General features: G+C 39.9%; 2 long non-coding RNA genes across 3 annotated transcripts; one reads left to right on the top strand and one right to left on the bottom strand.

Annotated features, from left to right (window-relative positions):
• Positions 1-9,488: 9,488 nt before the first annotated feature.
• On the top strand, positions 9,489-11,094 carry LOC134200627 (uncharacterized). The gene is made up of 3 exons (XR_009975622.1): positions 9,489-10,062; positions 10,305-10,456; positions 10,829-11,094. It is a non-coding gene; the product is annotated as an uncharacterized LOC134200627 (long non-coding RNA).
• Positions 11,092-12,212, bottom strand: LOC134200626 (uncharacterized). Of its 2 annotated transcripts, none has more exons than XR_009975620.1 (3): positions 11,934-12,212; positions 11,603-11,850; positions 11,092-11,498 (listed from the first exon to the last, which is right to left on the bottom strand). It is a non-coding gene; the product is annotated as an uncharacterized LOC134200626 (long non-coding RNA). The 2 variants fall into 2 exon arrangements; XR_009975621.1 differs by having other exon boundaries at positions 11,092-11,409.
• Positions 12,213-17,124: the final 4,912 nt, after the last annotated feature.

The raw sequence follows: 17,124 nt of genomic DNA, 5'->3' as shown, positions 1-17,124 counted from the left end.
TGGGTTGTGAGAATGCCACAACAAGCGGTGATCTCAGCGGGGGGTTAGTCTCGAAAGAGACTGTTTTGCTCGCCGAATAAATAAATAAATTTAATAAATGATATGAGTGGGTGATAATGTGAAGTCGTTTCGAGTGCAAAACTACGAACACGAAATACGCTTTACCGATTCAAGGTCGCGATGCCAGCGACAGAGCGTCCGGAATGCAAAACAACGTCAACGACAATGTCGTGCAATCCAAACACACGATCGCGACAGCAGCGACAATTTCTCGGAAAAACGCGTCCGGGCTCAACGGTGTTGCGATCGGAACTGTGTTTTTGCCTATAAATGGCCATCCTTTTATATTTATTTCAGTACCCCATCTCGCGACGCGCTATCGACGCGTCACTTTCGGAGGGTCCCTTGATCTGTATGTTACCGTAGTGAAAGCGCTCCACGAATTGTTCCTATTGGTCTATTACATTCTCTGATCTGATACACTAACATATTGACTATAAAATAACTTAAGATTATACATTTTTGTTACGTAATTACTTATTAACTATATTAATTCTATTTGTTTGATAAAACTATTTAAAACCCTATTTCGTCCTGCACATATGGTGAATTCGTTTTGTTAAAAGAAGTTAGCAAATTTTTAGCTTAGTTTTAAATTAACAAGATTAGTAAAAGGGAGTGCGCGGGGTTCAACGAGAGGTGAGGGGGCCTCGGACCGATGACCTGAGGCGAACGAAGTCAGTGCTGTGACCAAAGCAACGAACGCCGCGCGCTTCCTAACCACTAAAGTTTTTGTCATCCGACGCCACTATAGGAAATAAATATTTTTCTCACAAAAAACCTCTGTTAGTGCATTCCACGAACCTGCGAACCAACATAAATTACATAATTTAATCTTGCTCTATGCGTCCTTTTTATGATTGAGAAGGTTTGTCTAAATGTTTTTATTGGTTCAGAGAAGGTTTCTCGGGTCTTTTATCCGATTAAGCTGAAACCTAGTATATCATAGCTCACCATCAACTTACCAGCATGGCGAAGTTATATTAGTCATTTATATTTTGTGTCGAATTTTATTATGGAATCAGCAAAAGCAAATTACTAACATCACGACAATGGTGATCAATAAATGGAATTTATTTAAGCAATGTTTTATTGGTTTGTTTTTCTGTAAAGAGTTGTTACTTATTAGACAGTGGCCAAGCTTTACTGACTTTACTGACAAGCTTTGCAGTAGCTGTACTGACTCGTAGACACGATGATTAGTACTACCTGTTAATGTTATGTGATGACAATAAGTATCGCTTATTTCACAATTATAACACACAGCTCTAATTATTGATAAATTGAATAATGAGCGACTCAAGCAGGGAAACATTAAATAGAGTAGTATTTTTTGTTAATTTCGGCTGTCGTAGATAAAAAGTGTGTGTGTCCGCTCCGACGCACGACTGGAGTTTACTGGATATAAAAAATTAAACGAAACAATACGAGAAATAGTTCTATATTACGACAACACGATACACTACAGATTATTAACAAATTAACGAGACACAAAACAAACGACTAACAAATATATGAAAATACAATAATGAGAGAAACGCGCGATCAGTACGAGGCTTTGTGGCGGACTGCCGGCGCAGCAGCCCGGCGTCACCTGCGATAACGCGGCCGCGCGTTGGCTCCTGATTGGCGCGCGCACGCATCACGCAATCAGGAGCCAATCAGGCGCATAACGCATTTCGTGTGACATGCTAGTACGATTTTGGTCCCCATAATTTTCATACCCCGGGCCTATATATGTAAATCGATTCTAAAGGAGTAAACTCCAATAAATAAAAAACTTCAGAGGTGTCAAGGGACACCCGGATGGAACGAAGTTCCTTTCGATTAATTAGTGAAGGAATTGTAATATTTTTTTTAAGTTATAATAATAAATTACGGCATTATGAAGAAGAAAAAAACAATACTATGAACTAAATTACTATTGTTGAAACGCTATCTCGAGAAACTGTACTCATTACGCGGACCAATCGGATACGAGCAATGTCACGCGATAAGCGCCTACACGTTGATTGGTCAGAATGACGGATCTAAAAAGTGTCGTGACAACTTTTCGTAACAATTTTTTCCGTCTAGCCCCCTTTCACAACGCGCGATAAGGAACTTCGTTCCAAAAATGCTTTAGAGGCTTAATCTCACAATTGCTATTTTCATTTCATTATCTTTGCTATTTCGAATACTTTACTGCTTTCGTGATCATGGATGACTATTAAAGCACTTTCGTTAACATTTGAATATTGCGTCAACTATTAGCAGTTATCATACTACTAAAATTTATTTAGTGTTCTTTAATTAGCACGATATTAAGAAGTCAATGTAGTTTAATTGTATAATATTGTTTTTCGATGAATATTCCATTTATCAACATAACATCATTTTTGTGCCAAGAAAATAGCATCTAGGTTTCAATTGATTTTATTGACTTTGTGTGAAATGTATAATAAAATAAATCAATTTGATGGTAGCTTTTGATCTCGATTATATGTTTAAAATCTCATTCCTTTGCTTTAGAAGATCTAGAACGAGATGCAAATTAAATTACAAATTCTACTATTCTAATATATATACCTATATGTTGGCGCACGTCAGGGATGGCTGAGCGGTAGTTTCCGTCATCACTCGTATTTGGTTGAACTCAGTTTATAAAAAGTCAATAAAACTTTTCAATAATAATTATTGAAACTCAACACACACAACTTTCACAATGACAGGATAAACCGACAGTTTCGTTGCACATACCGACAGACCGACTGACTGACTGACTGACAGAGACTCACTGACTGAGACGGACGGAATTACTGTCTGACACGGAATGCCACGACTCTTTTTTTTTTTTTTTTTTTTTTTTTTTATGATTGAAAGTTTACTGGTGGCCCGAAGGCCTTTCCAGTTTCACCAGGACAGGTGGGCGAGCAAAGGCTCAGCCAAGAGGGGTGGGATTTGCTAACAACTGCTCGAGCGCCTCCGAAGGAGACCTAACAACTCAAGAGCAATTGTTTCGCGAATGAATCTACTACCGGATCGGAATCGCGACCCGCTGAGAAGATCCGGCGAGAAACTCAGCGGGCTGATGCATGGGTTAGGTTGCACGTCGACCTCTTTGTCGAGTTCGACGAGTACGGTTACCGGGGTCCCTAAGCCTGCCCCTAGTATTAGAGCTGAAGGCATCTAATGCAAAGGTTATTGGATCTGATGGATCCGTAAGGACGTGTCTAGGGCGTCGACGGTGACTGGCTCCTGCATGATCAGGATTCGGGGAGTAGTCAGCGGCGGCAACGATAAGGCGATTATCATGACGCATAGCCTTATCGAAGTATCGTTCCGACGCTGACTTCATGTATTTCCGAATTGATTCGAGGCCCAGGTCGTCGTGTAGGTCAACGTTCCTCACGAACCACGGAGCCCCGACAGCTAACCTGCAAAAGCGGGATTGTAGGGATTGGAGAGTGTCTATGTGTGTGCGGGCCGCGTGAGCGAACACCACACTCGCGTAAGTCATGACGGGCCTTATGCAAGTTTTGTAAAGTGTCACCTTGTTCCGAAGGGACATTTTACTCCGCTTACAGATCATGGGGTAGAGTCTACCGAGAATAAACGCGGCACGGTCACGGACTGATTTTATATGCGGGCGGAATGTCATCGATGCATCCAGGGTAACGCCCAGGTACTTGACCTTCCTGGCCCAGGGTATGGGTTGTCTAAAGAGAGTAATCGGGGGTGTGAGATTCCTCCTCCTAATCCGGGAGGAAATCCGTGTGGAGCTTCCCCTCTGAAATAGCACCGCAGTACTTTTCGCTGGGTTGATGTCTATGCGCCATTTTCGGAACCACTGTCCTAGGGCTAGGGCTGCGCTCTGAAGCTTCTTCGCGATTAGGGACTTATTTCTACTAGAATAGTAAACAGTCGTGTCGTCGGCGAATAAAGCTAAATGGGTCGGCGGCGACCGGGGAATATCGTTAACGAATAAGCTAAATAGGAGGGGTGAGAGGACAGAGCCTTGCGGGACTCCAGCTGTGAGAGGTCGTGGGGAGGAGCGGGTTCCCTCGACTCGATATCGAAAAGAGCGGTTCGACAAGAAGTCCCGTATGATGAGCACGAGACTATCCGGCACGCCCATGTTGAATAGTTTGAAAATCAAACCATTGTGCCAGACTTTGTCGAACGCTTTTGCGACGTCGAAGAAGAGAGCTCCCGTGTATAACGGTTTTAGTCGATTAAGCCCCACAAGAATGTGCTCCGTGAGGCGGTGCACCTGTTGAACGCATGAGTGATTTGTACGGAATCCGAATTGTTCATCGATGAGAATGCCCTTGGATGAGACGAAGTCTCTGAGGCGTTTGTAGAGCAGACGCTCATACAGTTTGCCTAGAGACATGAGGAGGCTAATCGGGCGGTAGCTCGTCGGATGATTTTTTGGTTTACCGGGTTTATGTATGCCGATAACGTCCGCTTCTTTCCACACCGCGGGAAAGATACAGTTCGCCATAGCGGCATTGAAAATAGATGCCAACATCACGATGAGTTGGACGGGTAGAAGTTTAATAACGCGGTTAGATATACCGTCGGAACCGGGAGCCTTGCGAGGACGTAGGTCTTTGATCAAGTCTTTAACTTCTATCGGGGTGACGGGTGGTAACGCATCCGAGGGTGGCAAGGAGGCTCTGCGTTCTACCTCACTGTCTACTAATTCTACATGAACAGGGTCCACGGATTGAGTGCTGGGCGTGCACTGGGTTTGCAATGTATCGGCCAGCAGCTCTGCTTTTTCGTCATCATCGAACGCCGCGAGTCGGCCTGAGGGGCCTACGAGGGGGGGCATAGTTACTACCGTATCCGATTTGAGAGTACGAGCTAAGCGGTAGTAAGACCTTTGGGAGGGCGCGAGTCCTTCTAAGAAATCAGACCATCTGGCATCTCGGACTTCGGCGATGCGAGACTTTACGTCGCGTTGTAGGGCACGCATTCGAATACGATTTTCCGCGGTAGGATACCTGTCGTAGGCGCGTATCGAGGCGTTCTTAGCTCTAAGGAGTTCCCTAATATCGTCGGACAATTTGAAGCGGTGAAGGAAGTCCTCCGCTACAACTTGTTTCGATGACCTATCTAATGTCGAGGTGATGTGTGACGTTAAGATGTCTATGGCTTCAGCGGTATCCTGAGGAGACGGGATAGAGTCCGGGTTAAACGGGAGCGATGGTGGATCAGATTCAGCCAGGCTGATGCCCAGCGTGTGCCAATCCACCACAGTCCTCGTGACGGGAACGGAATCGGGAGCGCGACCGAGCTTCATAACGACGGGACGGTGGTCTGAATCTAACTCTGAAACTACTTCGATCGAGTGTAAGCGCAGAGTTACGTTTTTTAATAACGTTATGTCGAGTATATCCGGGCGATGCGCGATATTTAGCGGGTAGTGAGTCGGGGTTAGCGGAGCGACGATATCGAAGGCGAGATCATCGACTAACGCGTCAAGCCGCCTGCCATTCGGGGTTGTGGTGTGTGAGTTCCACCTGATGTGTTTACAATTTAGGTCGCCCGCCAGAATGACAGAGCTCCCCATACCGAGCAGCGCCTCGATATCACTGCTTAGAACGATCTTATCCGGTGGAAGATAAACGGACGCGATAACGATCGGCGCGTGTCCCGTCAGTGAGATTCGGCACACTGATGCTTCGATATTAGCGAGCGCGGGAGGATTGAGCGGGACGCAATGCAGGGCTCTTCTATAGTAAATGACGGTACCACCACCACGGGCAGAGAGCCTGTCGTTCCTGACCATGTTATAGTTCGCGATTTTAGGGTCACGGCGCGCGGGCTTAAGTAGGGTCTCCTGCACTAAAAATATATCAATTTGATGGTCACGCAAAAAGTCAGAAACCTGATCACGTTGATTTGCGAGACCGTAAGCGTTAAAAAAACCTATCGTTACGGATAGGGGCTTTATTCTACTTATATACGCCATTGATTACCGGCGGAGTGAGGGGAGGACGTACGTATTTAATGACGCGTATACGTCGGCGTATTCTTGCACAACGGCGATAAAGTGTTGTGCAGTGGAGGCAGCGCGAATGGCGTCGCCCAAAGCGTTAACGCGCTCAAAGTTGATCGACTGAAAGAAGTCGATCGCTAAAGCGAGATTGTCGGACGCGGTCGGAGGGCAAGTCGCGGGAGAGGGACGAGTTGCGGGGGCGGGACGAATCGCGGAGGAGGGAGTTGTAACCGTGTTCGTGTACGGCAGCGGTTTCGCTCAAGCCGAGACACTGGGCACCAGTGCCGGAACGAACGCTGGCTTAGCCTGCGACACAGAGGGTGCCGAGGCTTTGATGTCTGGGCCGGAAGCTCGGAGGCGGTTTTGGCGGGCGACGCGGCGATTTATTTTCGGGGCGCGGGGGCATCCGCGGTAATTTGCGGGGTGACCCTGTGTACGACACAGGACGCAGCTAGGCGGTTCCGTCGCGGTTTTTTGATCGCGAGTGCAGAGGGCCGTGGCGTGATCTCCTAAACACTTGACGCATCGGGGGCGCGCGTGACAGTTACGGGAAGAATGCCCGTATAATTGGCAGTTATGGCACTGGCTAGGTGTGCCTTTCTTGTGCGGGGTTTCGACGGCGATTCCGGAAAGGCTACAGACCGTTCGGATGTTGAATATTTGCTTACCCTCGGGGGTAGGCTGGAGGGCGACGAGAACCATGTTATATGGCTCCCTTCCGCGACCTGTGTGCATGCGGTGTACGGAGTTAACCGGTAGGCCTTGTTCGAGAAGGTCGTCCTTGACTAGCTCGGCATCCAACTCTTTAGGGATGCCACGTATGACGGCACGGAGTTCGCGCTCCTCCTGGAGCGTATACGTGTGGAAACTTATACGCTCCTTACGGAGGTAAGAAGAGAGGGCCATATGGTCGTCGGGTGTTCGAACCTTAATTTGAATGCCGTTCGCGAGGTTACGGGCATTCGTGAAGTTGATATTTTTGGCCTTAAGGGCCAGGGAAACTCGATCCCAAGCTGCCTTCTCTTGGAGGATTACCGGGGGAGGGATCTGGGTTTTATTTTGTGCCACCGGACGCGGCGACGGAGTGGCACGGGCTGGAGGCGCAACGGGAGTCTGAGGGCGGGGGCGCGACGCGTTCGCGGCTTTGCTAATTTTAGCGGCCGCGGGAGCTCGAGACTCCGCGGCACGCTTCTTACCCTTTTGTACCAGGGTGAATCCATCCGTCGATGAGGCGGGAGCGAGGTCGACCTCCATCTCCGAGTCAGAGTCGGAGGACGAGGAGGCGGGCGCAGGTGACCTACGAGCAGGTGTTTTGGAGGGCACGACGGAGGCTGCGGATGATCGCGCTGCTGGAACAGTGGCCACGGCGGACGACGCAGCAGTTTTACTCGCCAGTATAGGCGACGCGGGAACGGCAGGCACGATGGAGGCTGCGGTGCTCGATGCAGAAGCTTTGCACGCAGGTACAGGCGACGCAGGAGCAGCGAGCTCGGTGGAGTCCTCGAGAGGGCTCGCGGTGTGATCGGCCTTGAAGGCCAGAAACTCTGAGGCGAGCTGTGGGTGGCGAAGTCGGAGGAATTCCGCGAATACAGCGTCCATGATCGCTGAGTGCCCAGGTGGGGCGGCCCCGGGTCTTGAAAACACTCGCCTTGCGGCGAGGCCCCAACTTCTCGGACCTGAGCGGTTCTATTGAACACAGGTGGCGATGCGGCACGATTACTACAGGACAAAGAAAAAAACACAACAAAACGGAAATAACAAAAAGAAACAGAACAATTAAACACTTCCAGGAAAACAGTTTGTCGGCAGATGTACCACGAACACAGAAACAACAAAAGGAAACAAAACAAATAAAAACTTCCAGGAAGAGCACTTAGTCGGCAGATGTACTACGAACACAGGCCGCGCGAACAATGGCCGGGCTAACAAAAGCCGGGCGAACAAAGACCGGGCGATCGAGTGGTCGATGAGCACGTCCGCACGTGACGGGTGCCTCTATCGGACTGCCACGACTCTGTCCACGTACCGCCATTTTATACTGTGGCGTTACGGAGTCTACCCTTCATTTTGTGATATTTAGCAAAACAACATTTCATCATTTAAAATAATAATCAAAACCACCGTCTTAATATTACTAAAAGTCGTTATCCGTTATCCGTTATATATATATATATATATATATATATTTATTTATATATATTATTATATATATAAAATACTATTCTTTGCAAATTAAAACTTCTACATTTTAATGCAAAAATCTTGACTTGAAAATTTGTTCAGTATTTTTAATGATTAATGAAGAAAAAAAGCGGAACGACATTGGAAATTTGAACACAAAAATTATTTCAATAAATATTGTATTTTAAGTATTCACTCATTTTTAAAATACACCATACTAAAAATTTCAATATTTGAACCCGTTTGTTTCAACTTTTTAACACGATTTTATTAGTTTAGCCTGTTTCTAGGTATGTAGGTAGGTAGGTATGTAACGAGATCTCTCAGCGCATTTTCCACCAACTTCTAAACTTTCGATTTATTTGAAAATTTGCACACGTGTCAAGGACAACGACCGATAACATTTCAACAATTTTATCATTTGGATCTAATGTTTTGACCGGTTCGCTTTCGACGTGCACACGTTTCACCTGCTGTTTTTGGTATTCAGACTCGAACGCTTGAAGGAAGAATGACGAGGGCATATTCAAATGTGTATTACCATACGAATGCTGGCTCAGTGACTTTGATAAAGGCAAAGTGTCTCAACAAGTCAGCTTAATAAGGGACAAGGAGTTTTTTGTTTGTTTTTGAAGTGAAAACTTCTTTAGAATCGTTGTGATTTCAAACCGGATGCAACGGAAAAAACGACAGGTAAGAGACACAAATACAAAAATGTGTAGGATGAAGCCAGCAAAGAATGAGACAGAAATATACATACTATTTAATACAGCGCCATCTGTGAGATTTTTTAATACTAACGTGTGTATGAAAGCTCTTGTAGTGAATTTTAATTTAGGATTATACGTGAAATTAAAATATCAATTCACAGAGGGCGCTACCTTACAATTATTTACTAATGACAAAATTTTACATATACTTAAGACGTTTAGGATAATTGTATTTTAATTTTGGAAGGTTTCACTTCTACCACGTGTGAATTGCACACATTTTGTTTTTTTTGTTGTTGTTGTGTCGAGTGAAGTTATTGTGTTGCTACTTTATTCCAATACGCTATACTATATACTATACGAATACTTTTGATTCATTTTAAAGTAAAATTTCTCTAGCTTGACATAGCGCTGATACGATATGCTGATGTGATACACGGCTGCCATCCAGATTGTCGCTTGAGTTCGTGGTCTCAATTGTAATATAGATGATGTCTCACCCCTCAAATATTACGTAAGTAAAGGTCATCGGCATACACAAATAGGAATGCATGACTTACGGCCGTTTTCAATAACCTATCTATCCCTAGTTTCGGTTACTAAAGATAGACAAATCTATATTTTTGTCCTTACTTACGTTCCAATAACCTATCGACGGGCAGCAGTTCCTATCGGATTTATCTATCCATCGTCGGGAGGACGGATAGCCTGCTAAAGATAGAACGCTCATACAAATCGTGCTTACTTCCGTTTCAATATGAGTTTTAAGTAACTCTCCGGTAGGCGGCGTTATCTCTAGTATGGGCATTCGCTTATCTGTCAAAATCGGCCGGTTACATGTTTATCTTTCGAAAGTAAATCGCTATAATTTAATAATTGTTTCTCTTCATATTGGCATATTGTAGCAGTGATGATAGTGATATGGAATTATTTCAAATGATAATGGATTGTGATGCAGATAGTGATAGTGAGGCCGATATCATATGGTTAGGAAAATAAAGATCGTCTGAATTACATGGCGAAGATCAATAATTACGAATTTGACTATAGATTTCTGAGCAAAGGTGTTGTGAATGAATTGATTAATTTAATGAGACCATATTTGAGTGTAACGTCAAAAAGGTAAGATAAATTTTAACCATAAAAGTACTCGTTATTACAACTTATATTTGTTTATAGCAATAGCAAAATAATACCTAATTTTTGTTGTGTTACAAAATCACACTCAACAGGAATTCTATAATACTGCTGGATTCCCATGGTGCCCTAAATGACATTCATATACTAATACAATAACCTGGTAGGCTGTTTACCTTCATTCTTATTACACACTGATACCTCTACATTTTATATTTGTGTTACAGATTCAAATATAGGAGAGGAATTTAGAAATAGAAAAAGAGTATTTTGAATGTGTAATTTGTGTGCAATGCATCATTGATGTTTCAAAATGTTGTTGCTTGATGGCCTGGGTCTACTCATGATACAACTATAATTAACCATTCCGATTGAAAAGGTATTTCTTATTTATATTACCTTATTTATATTATTATTATTATATATTATTATTATATTTTTATTTATTTATATTATATATTTAGGTGTTTATATGAATTTAATATGACACTATTATAATAAATTATCTACATATCAAGAGAACATTGATAACAAGGTGGACTTGGAAATTGCTATTTGCTTGCCGATAGAGGCTATCCCCACAACCCTATCTTTTAACGTGATTAATTAACCCACATACTCAATCGGAACGATTTAAAATGAATCACATATTAAAACAAGAAATACTATAGAGAGGTAATCTTTTTTTTTAGTTAAGAGCTTGTTATACTGTATTGTAAAATAATTTAAGCGAATAATGTATAATTTTCAGATGCATTGGTGTTTGTAAAAGAAGACTCCCTGTATATCATTGAAAAGTAGATTAAAACTAGAAAATATGCAAGCTGCCATGCTGCACAATACCGTCAGAAGTATGAATTTAGAAGAATTAGAATCAGAAATTTCAGTCGCAGATACATTACAGGAAAATAATATAATTGTTCGTAACAATTTTTCAAAACTTACATCTGAAATACAACTATGTACTTATAAATAATTGCTTCCAAAGATAATTTATAAAATAAACTCCAAAGATAATTTGACTATTTTTTATTTTCCAAAATGATAATTACATGGTAGTTAGTACATGCAAGATATTTAATTTAGAATTTGTACATATACTTAAAAAACTAACATAAAATTATTATTGCCTACTTAATTTATGAAATTTAATATTCCTTTTAAGTAATTTTTAATTTTTTAAATTATCTAATTCTAACTTAACTTTTGCTACAACAATCTCCTTTTCTTTATTTTCCAAGTCAAGTCTCTTTTTTGCTATTAGATATTCTGCTAATGCATTGTCCCTATGCTAGCCTTGCATTTCTTTTCTTCCATCTTGTTTCCGCTTGGCTGTAAAAGTGTTAAAAATATTATATGTGACCTACAACAATGTGCATGCTTTATCCAAAATGTCATCTGCAATCCTTACCACCTCCAGCCTGTAACAAAGAGCATAATTATTTGAAATACTACGGCAACCTGAAGAAAAAATCATGTTTATCAATGTGTTATTAGAGACAAACAATCAACTAATTATACTAACCTTACTAAGGTTGTTTCTTATGTTGCCGTAGCGTTCTTTAAGTTTTCCCATTTTAGTCGAAGCTGCGATGGAGTTCGTGGGAAACGACGAATCGACGAATTAAAATCATTTACAAGGGTTTGCCAAGCCTGCTCCTTCAATTTATTGTTTGTGGCATTTGTTGCCTTATTATTGAAATGTTTTTTCGCCGCCACAAGTTCTGCTAGAATCATCGTCTCATCTTTTGTCATGGGTGCTGCCTTTCTTGACTGAAAAAGATATATTTTCTAAACTTGAACTCAAAGTTTTCAAAGTAAAATTATTATTATCAATGTAGTTCATAGATACTTACAGAATTCATTTTATTTCACTGTAGCTCTTTAATTATAAACACACTTAGAATTATAAACGAAAGTTTTAAAGCGTTTTGGAGGTAAGTCATCATCTAATATAGTAGGTAAACAATAGAAAAACAAACAAAAGAAACTGATCACTGCTTATTGGTAAACGGACTGTCAAAACGTTTCGTTTCATAATTTCGACTAGGATAAAAATAGCAATACGTCCAATTTAAAAAAATCTACATATGTTTTTATTACTTTTTGTTATAAACAAATGTGTTTATGATAGTCTACAATATGCTGGTTAAATTATAGTTATAATTTAGAATAAAATAAAATAAGTTTTGATCCTGATGTTGTTTCGTATTTGTAGTAGAACGAAACGTATCAAGAGGCTCAGATAAATCGGAGGGAAGAAGCTATCTACTGTTGGTTAAAGAGAGATAGCACTTATCCGTGATTGTGAAACGCAAACTAAGAATAGATACGCTCTTGCTGATATTCGGAGATAGCTATCTATCCGAAAACTCAGATACGTTATTGAAAACGGCCGTAAATAAACTCATCGTGTCTTATCTGTACACCAGAAAGTTGCGAATTCAAAACTTTGTCTTTCGAATTAATTTAGCGGGAATGCCACCATAGGGGATATTGTGTAAACTTTCCCTTAGTACCTAAATGCTAACGGATGACGCAGCAACCAGGAAAGCGTGACTTTATATCCGTTACGAGGTGTTACTCTGCATTAGCGAGGATTGCCGACACGGTAAATGCCTTGTTAAGCTGTTTGTCTACCCTAGATTTGGAATCCGGATCGCTTTTAGTAGACACTTGATGTTTATAGCAACAAGTTTCGTTGAGGTTGATTTGAAAGTATTTTTATACGGTACAATTGAGGCTTCACTTTATGTCTCAAGATGGTTGGCGGCATTGACATCGTGATGACTTTTCATCTTGATAGCCACTCAATACTTTGAGATCTCTCACTTCAGGTCTATTTAGGAATATTAATAAAATTTATTATATAGGGTTGGAAAAATCATTTTTAAGCTATTGCATAGATTTTATCGCGGGCCTTGAGCGCGGCGACCGAATCATGAAATTCCGTAACGAGAAAACCTTACACCCCTCACTCCGCCTACCATGTAGCTCGCGTTCAACACATTCACACGTTGCGCTTGTGTAGTGTTTGTGAATAAGCGCGTGGCGTGACGTCACACTGCATGCGCATCATGAAAAGTCTGCCCATCTCTCTCCCGCGCGGACTAGCTTATGAGTGTGAAGGGGACAGTTAAGGTTTTGCTTTTGTTAATGTTTAATATAGCGTGGTCTTGTTTTATTATTAATATTCAATTATTATTGTCTAATTATAATTGCATAAGTTGATAAAAAATGCTATGCAATAGCTTTACCGCGGCAGTTCCCGAGTGCCACACGTTTTTAATATGTATAACGATGAATTCTTTTAAGGATTTTTTTACTTTCATTCATAAATGTTGCGGACAGTTTCTGTGACGACACTTTAGTTTTCGTAACACCAGAAAAAATAATTATTTAAAATATCTTCTCTAAATTTTATAACTCATGCCAAAGAAAACTTTGTTCTCGTTCAAAGATTACATAATTTTCGAAAGGAAAACATTAATTACGAAGAAAAATTGCTACACTAATTAATTAAATACTCTTTATTTATTTTTTATTATTCATCATCTCTCGGCTCGTTAAAGATAATAGAAACTCATTACGTTGACGTAAAAAAGTATGAGCAAAATTATATTAGTCAAAATAAATAGTAATTAGATCCTTAACAATTCGTTCCACCACATAACTCTAGAAAAAATCTATGTTTGTTCATAAATTAAGTATGTTGTCCATTTTTTGCCTTATTACCCATTATTTATTTTACTTTGATAGATAATTTGTGTCAAGGTGTTTAAAACTAACTGAATGTTTATAAATCGAGTAAAATCACACCAAGTCTACATTCGTGTAGATGTGCTCCGTACTAACCGCTTCACTCTCTCCCCTTTGCCTTTTCATGGGTTCTGTCTCATGCGAGGTTCGGACGCGGGTTGTTGAGCGACAGGAGGTTTTAGTCGGTTCGACTCCGACATGCCCCGCCCTCCATCCCCAGTGGAGGGCGGAAGTCAGGCGATTTCCTCCAGACCAAAAAAAAAAAAGCTCTACATTCGTGTGACCAACAGCCTTATTTGCTGCTCATCTGGATATTTATAATATACATACATATATAATTAAACGCACATTAATATGTATGTCAGTCTCCAATTTCCATAGTACAGGAAAACCTAGTATGGAGGAGAAACGATTTTCAAAACAAAAAAAAATTAAATTGCTTAAATTCGAGTCTAGGCTCAATGTTTATATAACATATCGCTCTCAAGTATATACCTATTCTTCTTTGTCGTTTTTCCAGTAATTATAATCGTGACCATATATGATTTGTCTTCATTTACTTCTGTCCCGCGTCGGTTCAAAAGATCGTTGTAGAGTTTCTCTTGTTGTCTCAACAGGTCTCGCCAATACTTTTTATATCATCGTGTTGGAATTCAGTCCCTAGAGCATTCAGTCCCTAGAGCATCCCCCGATCAGCTGTTACTCCAAGTCACACATATTTGTACAATGTATTGGCGCCAAAATGAGAAAACTCAATGAGTAATCATATAAAAATGACAGATTCCAAATTCAAGTGTAATATTTTGTTTATTTTTAATTGTAACATTATTGCTATGTTTATTTTTGCTATGCTATGTTTCCTATACGAATCAAATAAATAAAAGTAATCGTGCTGCGCGATTTTATTGTGATGCGTCTGTGAATACAATATAAAGTTTTTTGAAATGAGTCTCAGGTTTCTATAATTTAAATGGCATGAATGGCAAGCGCTCTTTTGAAAATACACTTTGACCATCCATAAGTTGACCCCGCAGTTAAATACCGTAGGTAAGTGCTGCGGAAATAATTAAAATGGACAAGTTGAACGGCTGTGACATCTATCATTTGTCTTATTTTCTAATTACTTAAGTAAGCCGAACTAAGTCTCCAAATTTGTGGAGCCGAGAAATAGTGACACTTCTTAATAAAGTACCTAGTCAAACAGCATTGTTATCAAATGTCGCGGTTTTATTATTAAACTAGCTGACTTGGCAAACATTGTTTTGTCATATACATAATTTCTAAAAAATATTTTATTTTTAGGGGTATAAATAACCCTTAACATTTAGGGGTATAAATAATTGTAAATAAACCGACTTCAAATAGAAAAAAAAGATATTCCAAATTAACATACACCAAAAACAATAATCATCGAAATCGGTTGGCGTGATATTGAGTTATTCAGTTATTCATCTATTTGTGGCGCACGTACTTAATGCAAATTTAAGACTTATATGGTTTTCTAATAAAAGTCGAACTGAGAACCTCCTCCTTTTTTGAAGAAGGTTAAAATAGATGTTAACCGTTTCTCACACCTACCCGAAATGCACACAAAATTTCATGAGATCGCTTGAGCCATTTCGGAAGTGTTTGATAACAAACATCGCGATACGAGAATTTTATATTTAAGATTTAAGAGATATATATTTTATATTTAAGATTTAATTAGACTTTCAATCTAAAAACTGCTTTACTTGAAGAAGTGAACCAGCAGTAAAAAATTTAGTTGCATCATCCATAAATCTAATTATTTTTCTCCAAATTAGGAAAAGTCATCGGAATGGTTCTTAAAAAAATATTAGATTGAGATTAGTGAATTTATTTGACACTATTATGCGATTTCACATAAAATCTATTTAAATAAATGGCCTATTTTCCACCTGGGTGTGTTTACAGAGAATCTTATAACTTTTTGTTCTTTTTTGTTTCTTAAAAAAAAACTTGTCTTGTAACTAATATTTGTGCAAATTTTATATATATTTACGTCTACAAACAAGGACTATAAAATCGTTGTCATCGTTATACGATCTGTCTGTATTTGTAGTCTGTATTTCAAAATTTTAGCTATCCACCCTTCCGATAGTAGTGCCCTAAATTATTCTCTTATATTACACATGAACAAATGTCTGTGTCAATAGTTTATTATTAACTCTATCTCTATGGCCAGAACATCGACTAATCTTCTTTGGATATATATTGCGATCAAATATGCATAAGTTACAAAGGCAGTTGATTTTGGGACTGTGGCCGGAGAAGCGCTTTAGACATGAATTAAAAAAAGAAAAAAAAGCTGAACTCCAAAGCAATGGTGTAAAAACATTGTAGAGATAACAGGAGGAACTCTACAACGATCTGTTGAACTGGCGCGTAACAAAAGCAAATGGAGACATACCATATATGGTCACGGTTCTAATTAGTGAGCGAAAGGGAAAAAGAAGTTTCATTTGTAATTTACAAATGTTGGAGACATTAATTAAAATTTGGACCATTTCACTTTGCACTCATTAGCATTATAAAAGACATATTATTTCCATTACGGATCTACTGAAGCAATAAATTACTTTTAGAACATAGTTAAAGCTGTTTGAGTTCGGTGTGTAACAACATCAAATGGCTTTTATTAGTTCGGAAATTCTCACTCGGCGCGCCAAGAACTAATAGAGAAGTTTACTATTGATTGATCTAATAGTATAGAGCTAATATTAAAGGAGATACAATTGTTATTAATTAATGAAATGAAAATTTCAGTGTTTATTATGAAATAAGAATCGCATTTGAAAGATAGTCAAATATTCAGATGAAAGTTCAAAGGCAATCTTATAATAATAAATACAGTACACGACAATCAAATTTCCACATAATCTTTGTCTTTCCTCATTAAAAAGAAAACAAATAATTATCTTTAAAAAAATCTGTCGCTGATAACGCGTAGCGAATGTAATAATAAATATTTAGAAAAATATTTTAAAACGCCTCGAAACTTTCAAGTTCGAGAAAGAGCTTAATTTCTCGACAGCTCCGCTGAATGTACCTACTTAAAACTTTTTCAATTACGTTCGACCTCTCGTTTGTCAGCGGCTTACAAATAAAACTATTTAACAACAGTGACTTCGCTGTTTTGTCAGTTTAGCTGCATGATATAGCGGTACAAGGCTGTGCTAGTTTATGGTCAGGTGTGATGATGTAGAAAGTTACACAGGACAAATAAAATAATATGAACTGATTAAACGTCTTAGGAGTCGTCTTGTC

Source organism: Bombyx mori, chromosome 19 (genome assembly GCF_030269925.1).
Source record: "Bombyx mori chromosome 19, ASM3026992v2".
Taxonomy (NCBI): domain Eukaryota; kingdom Metazoa; phylum Arthropoda; class Insecta; order Lepidoptera; family Bombycidae; genus Bombyx; species Bombyx mori.
The sequence above is the reverse complement of the archived record's forward strand: the minus strand, read 5'-3'. Positions and strand labels throughout refer to the sequence as shown.